The sequence below is a fragment of the Narcine bancroftii genome, chromosome 1 (genome assembly GCF_036971445.1).
Source record: "Narcine bancroftii isolate sNarBan1 chromosome 1, sNarBan1.hap1, whole genome shotgun sequence".
In the NCBI taxonomy this organism is placed as follows: Eukaryota; Metazoa; Chordata; class Chondrichthyes; order Torpediniformes; family Narcinidae; genus Narcine; species Narcine bancroftii.
Genome location: NC_091469.1, coordinates 444,170,176 through 444,184,561, shown reverse-complemented (window position 1 = coordinate 444,184,561; position 14,386 = coordinate 444,170,176). Strand labels below are relative to the sequence as shown.

Sequence of the window (14,386 nt, the reverse complement as noted above, 5' to 3'; positions counted from 1 at the left end):
TCCTGTCTTCCTCTCAAGTTGCACTGCGTCTACTTCCAGTTTGCTTGTACACATTTGCTGCTGCTTTATCGCCTCTGACTGTCTAGCCATTGTGACGGCTTTCATGAGGGTGAGGTCACTGTCATGTTGCATCCTCTCCGACAGTGACGAATTCTTTAGACCCACTACTAGTCTGTCATGTACAAGTTCATCGTGCAGATCCCCATATTCGCAGTTCTCTGCCAGTGAATACGGGGCTGTAATGAACACATCTACTGTTTCTGCGGGCTACTGCTCTCTCTTGCTAAATTTCACCCGTTCATAAATTACATACTTCTTAGGGACAAAATAATAATCAAACCCTCTCCGTACTGCTGCCGCTTCATGCCCGTTAAATCAAGGCCTTGAAGCACGTCCTCAGTCTCGACCCCATACAGTATACCAGCATATTCACCTGGTTAGCTTCAGAGGAATTATTTAAATTACTTGCCAGTCTGAAGCACTCTAATTTTCTTATCCACTTCTCCCACTCCTATGGCTTTGAGAAGGTGAAGAGTTCTTGAGGTTTTAGCATGAAAGTCGCCGTTGGAGGAGCCGCTGCTCCCAATCGGAGTGCCTCTACATGTTCAGGACCGTCCTCCATCTTAGCTCACCTCTTTCACTTTTATTCTTTTGCAGCCAGTCCTTCTCTCTGCGACTCAAAGCTCCACTTCTGACACCATGTCATGTTGGGTTCAGACACGCTCATTATAAAAATGACCTTGAGCCTGGAGTCGCGTTTGTAGCTTGCTTTATTTTCCCATACACTTAGTGAATATCTACGTGCGCAGGCTTTTCCTGCTAGTCCTGAGCCTCTCTCTCCAAGATGCAAAGGTCCTGCCCCATGATGTCATCGGCCTGCTTGATGTTTCACCAATAGTGTTACACCACAAGAGTGGCCACAACTCCCTGAGCTTTAGCATGGCTATGGATAAGGATAAAAGCAGACAAAATGGGAAAGTGTTTAATTGGGGAAGGGCTAATTATGATTGGATGAGGAAGGAACTAGGGACAGTAAATTGGAAACAAGGGAGAAAGCACAGAAATAATGTAGAGGAAGTTTAGGGATCACTTGTGTAGGGTTCAGGATAGGTTTGTCCCAATGGGACAAGGAAAAGATGGTAGGAAAGGGGAACTGTGGTTGACTAAACAGGTGAGGCAGCTAGTCAAGAGGAAGAAGGAAGCAGGAAACAGGAAGGGGTCATGTGAGGTATATGGGAGCCAAGAAGGAACTTAGAGGAGCTCAAAGGGGGCATAAGAAAGCCCTGGCATTGGATTAGGTATGTGAAGTACAGAAGGATGACAAAAATGAAGGTGGATCCACTAAAAAATAAAGGAGGCAACATGTGCCAGGTGGTGGAGTAGGTTGGAGAGTTTCTAAATTAATACTTCAGTATTCAGAAGAGAAAAGGACCTAGATTAGGGTGAGAATAGAACAGGCTTATGTGCTGGTCAAGATTGAGATTAAGGAAGAGGAAGTGTTGGATCTTCTTAAAAACATTAAGATTAGTAAGTCTCTGGGCCATGATGCGATATACCCTGGATCACTGTGGGAAGTGAGGGAAGAGATAGCTGGGGCAGTGGTTATGATCTTTGAGTCCTCTTTGGCAACAGAGAAGGTGTCAGAGAATTGGAGAATGTCAAATGTGATCCCTATTTTTAAAAAGGTAATGGGGAGATTCCTGGGAATTATATTCCAGTGAGTCTTATGTCAGTGGTGTACAAACTATTGAAAAGGATTCTTAAGGATAGGATCTATGAGTATTTGGAGAAATACAGTCTACTCAAGGAGAGTCAGCATGACTTTGTGAGGGATGGGTCATGCCTCACGAGCCTAACTGAGTTTTTTTTAAGGAGATAACAAAATAAATTGACGAGACTAGGGTGGCAGAAGTAGTCTATATGGATTTTAGTAGGCATTTGACAAGGTCCTCCATGAGAAACTCATTCAGAAAGTCAGGAGGCATGGGATCCATGGAACCTTGGCTGTGTGGATTAAAAATTGGCTTGCAGAAAGAAAGCAGAGAGTAGCAGTGGATGGAAAGTATTCTGCCTAGAGGACAGTAACAAGCGGAGTTTTGCAGGGATCTGTTCTTGGATCCCTGCTCTTTGTGATTTTTAAAAATTAACTAAATGAAGGGGCGGAAGGATGGGTCAGTAAGATTGTGGATGATACAAAGGTTGGAGGAGTTGTGGATGGTGCTGAAGGTTGGCGTAGGTTACAAAAGGATAGAGACAGGATGACGAGCTGGGTGGAAAAGTGGCAGATAAATTTCATTCCAAATAAGTGTAAGGTGATGCATTTTGGAAGAACAAACAAGAAGGCTTTGAATAGGTTTAACTGTCAGTCACTTAACAGTGGGGATGAACAGAGGGACCTTGGGATCCAAATCCATATGTCTATCAAGGTTGCTGTGCAGGTTGATAGGATAGTTAAGGCGGCCTACCTCGAATGTCCACCAGGAGGCCGTGGGCGAGGAGCAAGTTGACACCCAGGATGGTGGTTGGAAGGGACGAAATGGTGAACCTCAACGAGAACTTCCGCTGGCCGATCTGGAAGTGGACGGTCTTGTCTCCATATGCTCGGATCCCCATCAAATTGGCTGCACGGAGGGAAGGTCCTCGAGGCCGGTTCTGGGACCCAATGGTTGTGGCTGGGATGACACTGATCTGGGCCCCAGTGTCGATGAGGAAGCGTCAGCTGCTGACTGAATCCCGCAGGTAGAGAAGGCTGTGTTCTTGGCCAGCCACCGCAGCCATTAACAGCGGCCGGCCTGCTTGTTTCCCTGGAACGAGCAGGGGTGACGACACTTCCGAGCCTTGGCTCCCCAGCACTCGTGGAAGAAGCAGAGACCTGAAGTGGATGACTTGCTTCTGGCTGTGCTCTTTAAGGCCCCTGCAGGGGCCAGGTGTTCCACCGCAGCACTAGAGGAAGGCTTGGCGTGGTCATGCCCGTGACTCGTAACCTGCTGGACTGCTGAGCCCTCTGGGAATCATTCGAGCCATAGCTCCTGAGCCTTTTGAACGACCTTCCTAGGGTCCACGAAGCTCTCCCGGGACAGTAACAGCCGGATATCTTCAGGCAGATGGTTGAGGAAGATGCACCCAAAGAGTGGGCAGTTGGTGTGATCGCCCATGAGCGAGAGCACCAAGTCCATCAACTCGATTGGAGTTCTGTCCCCCAAGGTGTCGAGGCGCAACATCCGAGCGGCACGGTGATGTCTGGAGAGGCCGAGGGAGCCGGTGAGCGCCTGCTTGATGGTCCCACACTTATCTTCCGCGTGTGGGTGCTGAATGAGGTGCAGCACTTGTTTGGCGGTGGCCTGGTCCAGGGCGGTGACCACTTGGTAAAACTTGGTCGAATCCGATTAAATCTGGCGGAGGTGAAACTGAGCCTCTGCGTGGCTGAACCAGGTCTCCGACTCCTGAACCCAGAAGTCAGGAAGCTTGATGGCTATAGCGTTGACCGAAGGGTCATTCATGTTGGGTTCAAAGACGTTTAAACCTGTCGGGGTCACCAATTGTAGCAATGGCTACACTGCTAACTGAAGGATCACATGACCAGACGGGTTGAGTTCAGTGTGCAAAAACTGATTTATTGCAGGCTGCCTGGCTGGTCTTATACTCCCAGCCCCGGACCTGGCTGAGAACCGCGCTGGGGGGGCCCCAATGTAACTGGGGCGTCACGTGGGTCCCCCAGCGCGGGTTTCTGAGCCCAGTGCCGAGGTCTGGAAGAAACTCCCGACGGCGCCATTTTGGCCGGCTGCCCCACCACGTGTGTGACAAGCGGGGCCGGTTCGCCTGCCCAATGGTGTACCACCACAGCCTTTTGTTTTAAGTACAAGCATCTGCAGTGCCTAAGCAGTTGATCTTAATTAAGAGCCCTGTGATAAAAGTGGAGAAATAAAATGGTGGACACAAGATTTGTTCTTATTTTCTTTAAACAAAGGAAACCTTCAAATATGAAACATTTCCTTATGTATAGAGTCAAAGAGCCTTGTAGCAGGGAAATAGGTCCACAGCCAAGGTGGTCTATGCCGAACAACGTACCCTCCTTCTTTCGTCCCACTTGTCCATGTTAGGCCTATACACCTTTAATCCTCTCCCATCTATGTTTTTATCTGTGTTTCTTAAAGGACGCTAACAATCCTGCCTCTACCACTTTGTCTGGCATTTGTTCCATATGCACACTACCTTCTGAGTCACAAACTATCTCCTCACATCCCTTCTAAACTCCACTTTTCTCAACTGATAGTTGTGCACTCTCATCTTAGATTTTCCTACTCTTAAAAACAGACTGTCATTATTCATCTCATCTCATGATTTTATGTAGCTCATCAGGATCCCCTCTCAACCACCTATGCTTTCATCCACCTTGGCATTCCAATTATTTATTTAACCAGTATTACCTTCCAATCTCAGGGGAATATTCAACTGTACCCATCTTCTCAGCTTTCAGTTTCTTTATCATCTGTCCTTGCTCCACAGGTATGATGTGATTAATGCAGATATGTAAGATGCCAAAATTAATTTCAACATACATGGAGGAAATTTTCAATTATACAATGAAGGGTTTGAATAGTTTACTTGGAAATACCAATATTTTTACATATTTAAATTACAAAGGCTGATTAGATAAAAAATATTTAAAAATTAAAAAATGATTAATATGGTAGATATAGAATAACTTTTTTTCTTCTTAGATGAACTTAAAATGACCATCCTAAAACTAGACCTTTCAATATAAAAAAAATATAATTTTTTAAATGTACGGAAGAGAAATCTGGATCTTTCCATCAGCCAAAATCCTGCAAATGTTGGTACAATGGAGCTCTCATGATAGATCATTTCTTTATAAGTTTCTCTCTTCAAACTTAATGATTCTACCTTTACTGCAATGAAGTTGAATGGAACAGAAGGTTTTAGAAGTTGAATACTCCATTCCTTTGGCCATGAATTCAGATATTAGATCAGAAGAGTGTACATTAAGAAATTCCTATAGAGGGTATATGACAGGGTATGCCTCCCATTGAAAATATTTTCGCTTTCCCTTTTAAAATAAAAACAGTGGCAATGGTGATTCCATGCTAAATTTTTACTGGCAGAAAGTTGTACTGTCAAGCAAAACTTGATGGTACAGTAAATGTACGCTCTCCCCTCCCATTTTAAATTGCATACAAATCCAACCAACATTTCCAGAGTCTCCAAGGATAAAGAGGTTGTGAATGCAGTCATATCTGCGTGTAGACATGCACAGACCAACAGTTAGGTGGTTCTCCATTGATTGCCTAAACGCATTTCTTCCCTTCCCCCACCAAAAGGGTGGGTTGAAAATGCCAGAAGTATGCACCATGTTTGAAGTGAGTGGGAGACAACCTCATTTGCTGCAGCAAACTGATTCGAGTTCTGGGTGGTTTGAGAGCAAATCTGAATTTCTTCTTGAACAAAAATGAAAACCTACTCCGATAGCCACTGGCATCCAATGATCATTGCGGATAATGAACAGCTGGGTGAAAAGATTCAACTGAATGCAGTCAGATTTCTGATATCATTAGATTTACAAAATGGAACTGGACCCGTTTGTTCTTCGAGAGGAAAAAAATATTGTATCTGATTTCTGCAGGGGCGGACAGGAGCCCGTCGCACTTCAGTTGCCCTGGCACATTTCTGATAAGGATCTTCGAGATGGATAGAATTCAACTAATAACCGGTCATGTTGATAGCACAGAATACAGCAAATATGTCTGCATAATCACTGCTCTTGCAAGGCACAACAATGGCCTCAGTCACCCAGCGTGATTCTGGTGTAGGATGGTTCTGGAGTACAACGCTCCGGATAATATGGTTTTATTTTAAATCAGGTTGGGGATTTCCCTTTCGAGAAACACATTCAACTGCCTGCCTGTCACCTACTGTGGGTGAAATTAAAACAGCCGCCTTTAACTCCTCAAAAACTCCACTTTTAAAATGATACAATTCAGGCAGAAAATTCTGGGGGGGGGGGAGAGAAACCCACACACACGCGAACTCCACGTCGTGGGGGGGGGGGGCACATTTATTTTTCACCATTTAACGCCACCGTCACTTTTCATATTACGAAACCCAAACTTGGGGGTGGGGAGATGGCACCTGATTCCTGCAGCAAGAAATCCATCGCCGGCAACCTTCACGTTTGGTCTTTATCCAAATCTCAAACTCAGCGAGCTTGCAATAAGTTACAAGGTATTGTGCGAAGAATCGCGGCAAAGGAGAGTTTTCGGGAAGGGGAGGGACGCGACCATCCGGATTCTCAATTAAAAAAAAATGAAAGTGGTGTCGCTGGATACAATTTATCAGATCCCCGCCCCCTGCGAGAGCAGCCAGTGCGTTTGAAGCCAGGGGCCCCACCAAGGATGAGGGCAAGATATCCTTTACACACAAAAAATGGGTTCAGTGATGGCGAGGCAGGGTGGGGGGCGTCCACAACCCCCCACATCGGGCGGGGGGGGGGGGCGTCCATTCCCTCTCTCCCCTTCAATTTGCTCAAATCGACGTTGGATTCAAAGTCTCCCCCCCCCAAATGAGCTCTAAAAACAGCGCCACCAACACGAGTCAATGCAAATAATCCGAGCGGCGTTAAATCTTTCACCGTGTGCAAAAAAAAATAAAAACTCGAATGCATCCGAAAATACGCCCAACTTTTACATGTGTTAATAGCCAATTAAACCGACGAAACTCCTAACCCCACCCCCAGGAAAAGGGGGATCAGCGACAGTATTCCCCCCCTCCCCGGCTTTCCAGAGCAGGCACCAATGGCGCGGAACATGCAACGTGAATTTGCAAAAGAGGAGCAGCGACCATGAGTCCAGCCGTAACTTAATATAAAGCGAGTTAATATGTCATTTCCCACCCCTCCCCCTCTCAAGCCAAAGGCAGCCGCCAACATCTCTGGACTTCCAATCTCACCCATGATTAAAGAGTTACAGTGTGTCTAGTGGGAACGCGGCTCACATTTGTCATTCACCGTCTTGGAGATTTAATCCTTTCCCTATTCTTTAGAATCCGTGCCTTTTGATCGCAGACATCGGTGTCTCATTTTCTCTGCTTACCCCTATCTGAAGAATGGGCAAGGAGAGGGGGGGGGGGGGGGGGGAAAGTCCCAACTCGATCCAATAAAGTTATTTTGGAAACTATCGATATTTTTCCTGTCTCGGGAGGGGTTTAGCATAAAACATTTTTTTTCTTCAAGAAATATGCATTTTCTCCTTTCTTTTAAAAATATCTCTCTTTCGCCCGATTGACGCGACAGCATGGGCGGAATCGAGACCAAAGCAAAGGGAATACACTCGTCATCTTTCTCTTGCTATTAATTTATATATTTTTTCGCCCCACCACAAACCTCCTGAAGAAATGGTCTAAGTTGCATTAAAACAATATTTCAACATAGCTTCAAATCTATGAATTCAATAGGGATATTTTAAGGAGAGGGGAGGGGGGGGGAAACTCACCCATCTGCATCCAGGGAGGATGTTGACAAGCCCTGTCCGGAACGATGGTCAGAAGATAGGCTTTAGAAACAGCAGATGCCATCCAAGCCCAATCTATTTTACAGTATCAAACAAGACACCCGATCGCTGTTTGCAAACGTTGCTCTTCCCACCTGGCACCACAGCTCTCTGTCCAAGAGATGGTGGGGGGAGGAGGGGGGGGGGGTGAGTGTGAGGAGGGAGGGAGGTTGGTGGTAGTGGGGGCGGGGGGAATCTGCCGTGTGCCATCACCAAGATTAAAACACAACCACAGAAGACTTGGGGTTAACAACTTTGCAATGGCTAATAGGCGCGTTGTGATTGGTCGGGGAGTGTCACCAATCACCTGTGGAGAGCTCATGGCCGATGAGCTCACTTTCAATGGCAGAAGTTGAGGTTGAAAACCAAAATGGGTAAATCCTCCCGCTCTCTCCTGGAAGGGGAGGTTGCCGCTTTCGATCGCCCCCCCCCCCCACCCCCAGCTCCGTGTTGAACCGATCTGCTTTTGTCTTAATCTGCCCTTTAGCCACACCCTCCCGTGATCCGTCTACTCTATGATGTAACAATATTCACAGGGATTTTTTAAAAGTCTTTCTTTTCCTCCCACACACTAAAACAAAACGCCACATTTTTTGGCGGGGGGTGGGGGTGATTTCCAAGCGAGGTTTCTCCCGTCTCATGATGTTTCTCTCATCTTTCGCTTTAAATGTCTTATCAGAAAAAGCGTCGAGGGAGGAGATTGAAGGGGCAGTTTAGATTTAACTGCGTTACAAAGAGGGTGGTGAGTGTGTGGAGCGAGCTGTCCAGAAGGCAGTGGCAATCCCCCCACCCCCAGGGTAAGTCTTTGAAGTCGTGAGCTCGGGAAACTTTGGTTTTTTTTAAAAAATCTAAATGGTTCTGTTGTTTTCTGCATGCACAGTGTTGCAAATAAACATTTAAGAATGGGCGATGAAACCAGGCATTAATTTTGAAATTCACGTTCAACCTCCAAAAGAAATAATTGAGGGTGGAGGGAAGGGTGCAGTATCGTGAAATTTGCCCTTAGTGGTCTGACAGCATGTTGCTCCTGGCCAAGGAGTGAGGTGGCCACTAGTCACCACCAAAAAAAAACAACTGCTGTGAGCAATTTTGTCACTTGGGGGTTTTTACCCCCAAAAGTCCCTCGAGTCATGGCTGTCATTGAGTTCAATACAGATTTCTTGATAATCAAGAGCTCTTGAGGCAGATTAGCCTTTTGGTTAATTTTTCACATTGTATCTCATAGGGTGAGGAGGGTTCTTCTGTGAGCATTCTAACAGGTTATCTCTTACAATCTCTTAAGATTAATTCCATTAACAATGGATAATAAAATTCTAGAGACTTGGTCTCAGAGTGGGATCAAATCTATTGAAGATTGTTTTGAGCAGGGACAATTTATGACATTTGAACAAATACATCCTTTTTCTGCTATTTTCAGTTAAGATCTTATTGAAGGGATAAATTAGGTCCACTACTGACCTTACCACAATGTAAGTGAAATAGAAACTCTGATTCAAAAGTGGATCACAAAGAAATTTATTTCTTGCTTTTCAGGCAGAAACCCCGAAACAAGGGCTAGATAAGTCAAGAGAGAGAGATGGGAAACAGATTTGGGTAGAGAAATTGATCCATTTTGCTTGTCTGGCCTGTGTCGGGACACCATGAGCAATACAATTAATGTAAGGTATAGGCTGGTGCAATATAATTTTTTTACATCAGCTGTGCCTTACTCTGCAAAAAATAAATTGAAATCCGAATGATCCAATTTCTGCTTTCAATGTGGTCAAGGTATAGGGTCCTTTCATGCCCTAAGGTGAGATCCTTCTGGGAAGATTTGAAGAATCTCCTGGAACAAATGACCAGAATTTGACACCCTCAGGTGCCAGAATTGTTTTTATTGGGAAATTTAGCAGATATAAGACTTAAAATGAAACTGTCGAAATATCAATTGAAATTTGTTAAACTTGTTTTAGCGGTAGCCAGGAAATGCATAGCCATTACTTGACAATCTAATTCCCAAATGAGTCTGACCCACTGGAAGACAGAAATGCATCCCCTGGAGATGATTACTTACAACCTCAAAAATTGTTACAATGTGTTTTTAAGAATATGGAACCTGTACTGAAGATACATGGGAGTTGATCTTTGATGATTTTCCCCCCTCTGGTTTACAATACCATTAGCTCCAGTATCCCAGTGATGTCTAAGTCAAGACCTTTATTCCTTAAGGAAGGAAGGAAGCTCTGGATGAATCACGTAACGTTTCACCTTTATGTAATTAATGCTGTTGGAAAACCTGATTTTGCCACATTATATGGGTGAATTATCTCTTTTTTTTGCTTTTCTTTTGGGGGATGGGGGGGTCATTCTTTTTTTCCTCTTTTAAGGATCAGCATGGTGTGTAATTTTGTATTTATAAACAATAGTGCAGAATTTTGTATTGTGATAATGTGTTGATTGCATATCAACATGTAGTTCGGTTTTGGAACTTTACTGTACATGACTGTAATGTTTCTTTCATTTTTTGTGTTTTGAAACTTCACGTTGATTGAAAATTAAATAAATAAAAGGAAAAAAAGGAAAAAAAAATGTTCCTGATATTGGGGAAGACCACGTCAAGGGGTCACAGAATATTAATAAGGGGTAAGCCATTTAGACTGTGATGAAGAGAAACTCAGTGAGCTGAGAACTTATGGAACTTCCTACCACAGTAAGGCTTTGTGGTTAATTTGTATTCAAAACAAAAAGTTGGATATTTCCCTTATGGGTAAAGGTATCAAGGGGTATTGAGAGAAAATGGGAATAAGGTACAGAGATACTAAGGTCACTTGATCTGCCATGTTAGTATTCAATGGTGGTGTAGGTTTGAAGGTCTGAATGGCCTACTTCTGCACCTATATAGCAAAGATGCATTACCAATGTTTCGGGCTTGAGCCCTTCATCAAGATATGTGCAAATTGTAGGCAGGTGCCCAAATAAAATAGTGGGGGAAGGGGTAGGGGAAGAAGTGCAGTCCCACAGGCAGCAAGTAATAGGTAGATAAGGGAGGGAGGGCACACCAGCTTTTTTGCACTTTCATATGTCCTTGGACACCTGTTTTGATGTATAGTATACATGAAGTAGTTTTCTTTTTTTTCTGCTTTGCCACCTAAATTATTTACATTGACTATTGGTTGAACAATTAATTAAGTAATACAGTACCTGTATTAACAAGTTCCTATCTTATTAGATAGTACTCATATAAATGTATCAATATACAGTATATTCTGAAATTGATAAATTTATTGTGTTAAATTTGATTTTGGATAAATCTGGTAAAGTTGGTTTCAGAAGTGAAGTAGGAGATAATTATTTTTCAGGATTTTTCTGTAGAAAGTGCTAAATGATTGGTTTTACTTCGGAGTTCAACACATATACCTTTATACAATATGGAAAACTTCTAACCCTTAAATTCAAGATTCAAAAACAGACCAGGGTGTAGGTTAATGGGGTGTAAAATGGGCGACATGGACTCATTGGGCTGAATTAGCCTGTTATAGTGCTGTATATCTTTTTTTTAATTAATTCATTCCACCACTTAATATTTCTAGATTCCTTTTACCAAATATCTTTTATTAGATAGTAAGTGTCACTTGTGAATCACTGTTTTATCGCACATCCTTATTGACTGACTTTTCAGAAGTTAAAAGCCAACCAAATTTCTTTGGTGTGGGATCACATATAAGCCAAGCCATATAAGAATAGAAAACTTTGTCCCCTAAAGACAAGATTAGTTCACTAGATGCATCTTGTCTGTCTTAAGAAGTTCACAAGATCTAAGAGCAGAAGTAGGCCCATTGATCCATGGAGTCAGCTCTGCCATTCTAATCATGAGCTAATCCATCCTCCCACTCAGCCCCACTTCCTTGCTTTCTCCCCATAACCTTTGATGCCCTGATTAATCAATCTCTGCCTTAAATACACCCAACGACCTCATTTCCACAGCCACCTGAGGCAACAAGTTCCACAGACTCACGACTCTCTGATTAAATATATTTTCTGTCTGTTTTAAACCAGTGGTTTTCAAACTGCCCCCTAAACTCACATTCTACTTTAAGCAATCCCTATGCCATAAGTGGTTGGTAAGGGATTACTTAAGGTGGATGTGAGTGGGGGAGAAAGGTTGAGAACTACTGCTCTAGACCTAATTGTTACTGAAATAATTTGCTTCAGAAAAATTGTCATTGGCCCATTTCCTTTGGAGTGATGAAACTGTGCACATAAAGAGTTAATTAGGTATAATTGAAAACAGTGGTTTTCAAACCTTTTTCTTTCCACTCACTTTAAAACCACTGCTTTAAACTGACACCCTTTTATCCTGAAGTTTGTACATTTCAATGAAATTGTCTGTCAATGAGAATAAGACCTATCTCCTCAATCCATTATCCCTGTAACCAGTATAGTAAACCTACACTGCACTTTCTCTGGCAAATACATTCTTTCTTGGCTGCACATTCCTGATGAAGAGTTTTAGCCTGAAATGTTGACTTTATACCAGTAGATTTCAAACTTTTTCTTTCCACTCACATACCACCTTAAGTAATCCCTATGCCATGTGATTAAAGAAAAAGTTTGAAAACCGCTGTTTAAATCGTACCTAATTGACAAATTATGTGGACAATTTCATCACTCCAAAGGATGACAATTTTTCTCAAGCAAATATCTCAGAAACAATTGGGTCTTGAGCAGTAGTTCTCAATCGTTTTCTCTCCCCACTCACATACCACCTAACTGTGTTGCTCCAGTTTTCCAGCATCTGGCAGTCCCTCAAGTTTACTGATGTACATGATGCTCTAAATGTAGTGTCGTCAATTGTAATAACAGTTATATAATCAAATCCTCTTGTGATAAAGACCAATGTACTGTTTTCCTTCCTAAGCACTTGCTCCTCCTACACTTTATGTACAACCACACATAGGCTCCTTAACCATCAATACCACCCAATCATTCACCATGCAACAAATGATTTGCATTTCCATTTCATGCACCAAAGCAAATGAGCTCACAGTTTTCCACATTATATTTCATTTGCCATCCCCACAGTCAGTTTAATTATATCCCTCTGAAGTCCCTTTACAGTTTCCTTTTTGTTCTCAGTTCTAAGACTTAAGTTTTAATAGCAAACTTAATGACAGAAATTTACATGTCCTTGCTATTAGAGTGAAATCCAAACAGGTTTCAAATCAGTCTACCAAGCCTCTGGGGAAAATGTTCAGTAAATTATCCACTGTCCCCTTATGGACAATTATCTGTTTGGAGGAGGGATGACTCTTCACTTAAATATTATCATTCCACAAATCATTTTATTGCTTCACTCATTTCCCTTTTCTAAATTTTATACGATCCTTTGAGATCCCAGTACGCACTCCTGTCACAGTCAGAGAGCACAGAAACAGACCCTTTAGCCATCAGCCTGCACCAATCATTAAGGACCTAAATACTCTAATCCTGCTCTAATTTCATTTTATTCTCTCTGTGGTTCCATTGATGTTCTACCACTCCTTTTGGGACTATTTATAGTAGTTAATTAATCTACCAGCCTGTACTTATTTTAGACATTGTGTGGACACTGGAGTGCCCTTGGGAAACCCACAAACTCCACACTGACAGTACGCAGTTCAGGGTCGAACCTGGGTCACTGGACCTGTGAGGCAGCAGTTCTGCAAAATGCACCATCATGCCTCCTTGGATAGCCTCAGCTTGCTTTTTTTTGTCCTCCCAGTTCTCTCTTGATCCATTCTTTGCCATTGACGTATCCCCTTCCTTGTTTTTATCAATTGCCGTTTAGTTGCCCCTGAAAGCTGTCTCTGAGCATCCAACATGTCTTAGCGTTTAAATTGTCTCACAGTGTTTATACGTAGCAAGTGGGAATCGTGTTGCAGAAGTGATGGTTGTTTTGAAGCCATCGTTTGCTGGGGGCGGACGTGCTGGGAAGGCGCACACACTCGGCTGCCATGAGCAGCAACGAAAATTCTTCCTTTTTTGAAATGGTTTTAGTAGGTATAGGACAGAAAGAGGATGCCACGACATTTAAACCAAACTTTCAGGACTCTGTGCAGGCAACCTACCACGACAGCCCAGAAGACCTTACTTTTAACTCGAATGTTTGCAAATTCACATCTTGATGCTCCTCGGGATCGTGGGTCTCGACTGAAATGCCTTTCGAGGGCTAAGATCGCAGGGACTCGAACAGAGATGACAGCCACCCTTCCCGCCCCCCCCCCCCCCACCCCCTCCAACGAGTTGCAAGTTCCTGGACGGAATCTAAGGTCATTTCGTGGACGCCTAGAACGGTGATCAACACATGTATATTTCGACGGTGTTCATTTTTCAATCACAAGAAGGTGAGCACCGTTGCTTTTCACCTTCAGGATTAATGTGATGCTCTGGACAGAACATTAAACCATTAGAAAGGACGTGCAGGTCTGTTCTGACTGGTGGGCGCTAACAAGCCTCGGACCCACCTTGCAACTAACCCCCCCCCCCCCCCCCACCTTTGGTTCTGCCTCTTCATCCATTTCATTGGTTTTCCTTCCCGATTTCGTCTACCTTGGATCCGATTTGATGATGTGGATGGCAGTTTCGAACTCATGCGAGAAAAGGTGTGGGTGGGGGTGGAATTGGCAAGAGTCATTCCGATACCTGGCATTGAGGGGCTGAGACCATCAAAGAACAGAGTCAGGACAAGGTGCCACAGTGTAACAGTGGACATTGGTGGAACTATATGGATATGACCCTAGGATTAGAAAAGCATTTGAATGATTTGCTTTTTCATTGCAAATAATTTATTGTGAATAAAGTCTACG

At 43.4% G+C, this 14,386-nt stretch overlaps 1 protein-coding gene and 1 long non-coding RNA gene across 5 annotated transcripts in view; one reads left to right on the top strand and one right to left on the bottom strand.

Moving 5' to 3' along the window:
- Positions 1-7,706, bottom strand: part of LOC138751745 (enhancer of polycomb homolog 1-like) — a 224,107-nt gene extending 216,401 nt beyond the window's left edge. For 2 of the 3 annotated variants that reach the window (XM_069914450.1, XM_069914449.1), the window contains exon 1: positions 7,506-7,706. The gene's annotated coding sequence lies outside the window, so the exon portion shown is untranslated. Of the gene's footprint in view, positions 1-6,147; positions 6,263-7,505 lie in introns of those variants that run through there. The other variant, XM_069914451.1, reaches the window with a different exon arrangement.
- Positions 6,140-10,457, top strand: LOC138751748 (uncharacterized). Of its 2 annotated transcripts, none has more exons than XR_011350149.1 (3): positions 6,140-6,240; positions 8,242-8,359; positions 9,725-10,457. It is a non-coding gene; the product is annotated as an uncharacterized lncRNA (long non-coding RNA). The 2 variants fall into 2 exon arrangements; XR_011350148.1 differs by lacking the exon at positions 6,140-6,240 and adding an exon at positions 7,832-7,936.
- Positions 10,458-14,386: the final 3,929 nt, after the last annotated feature.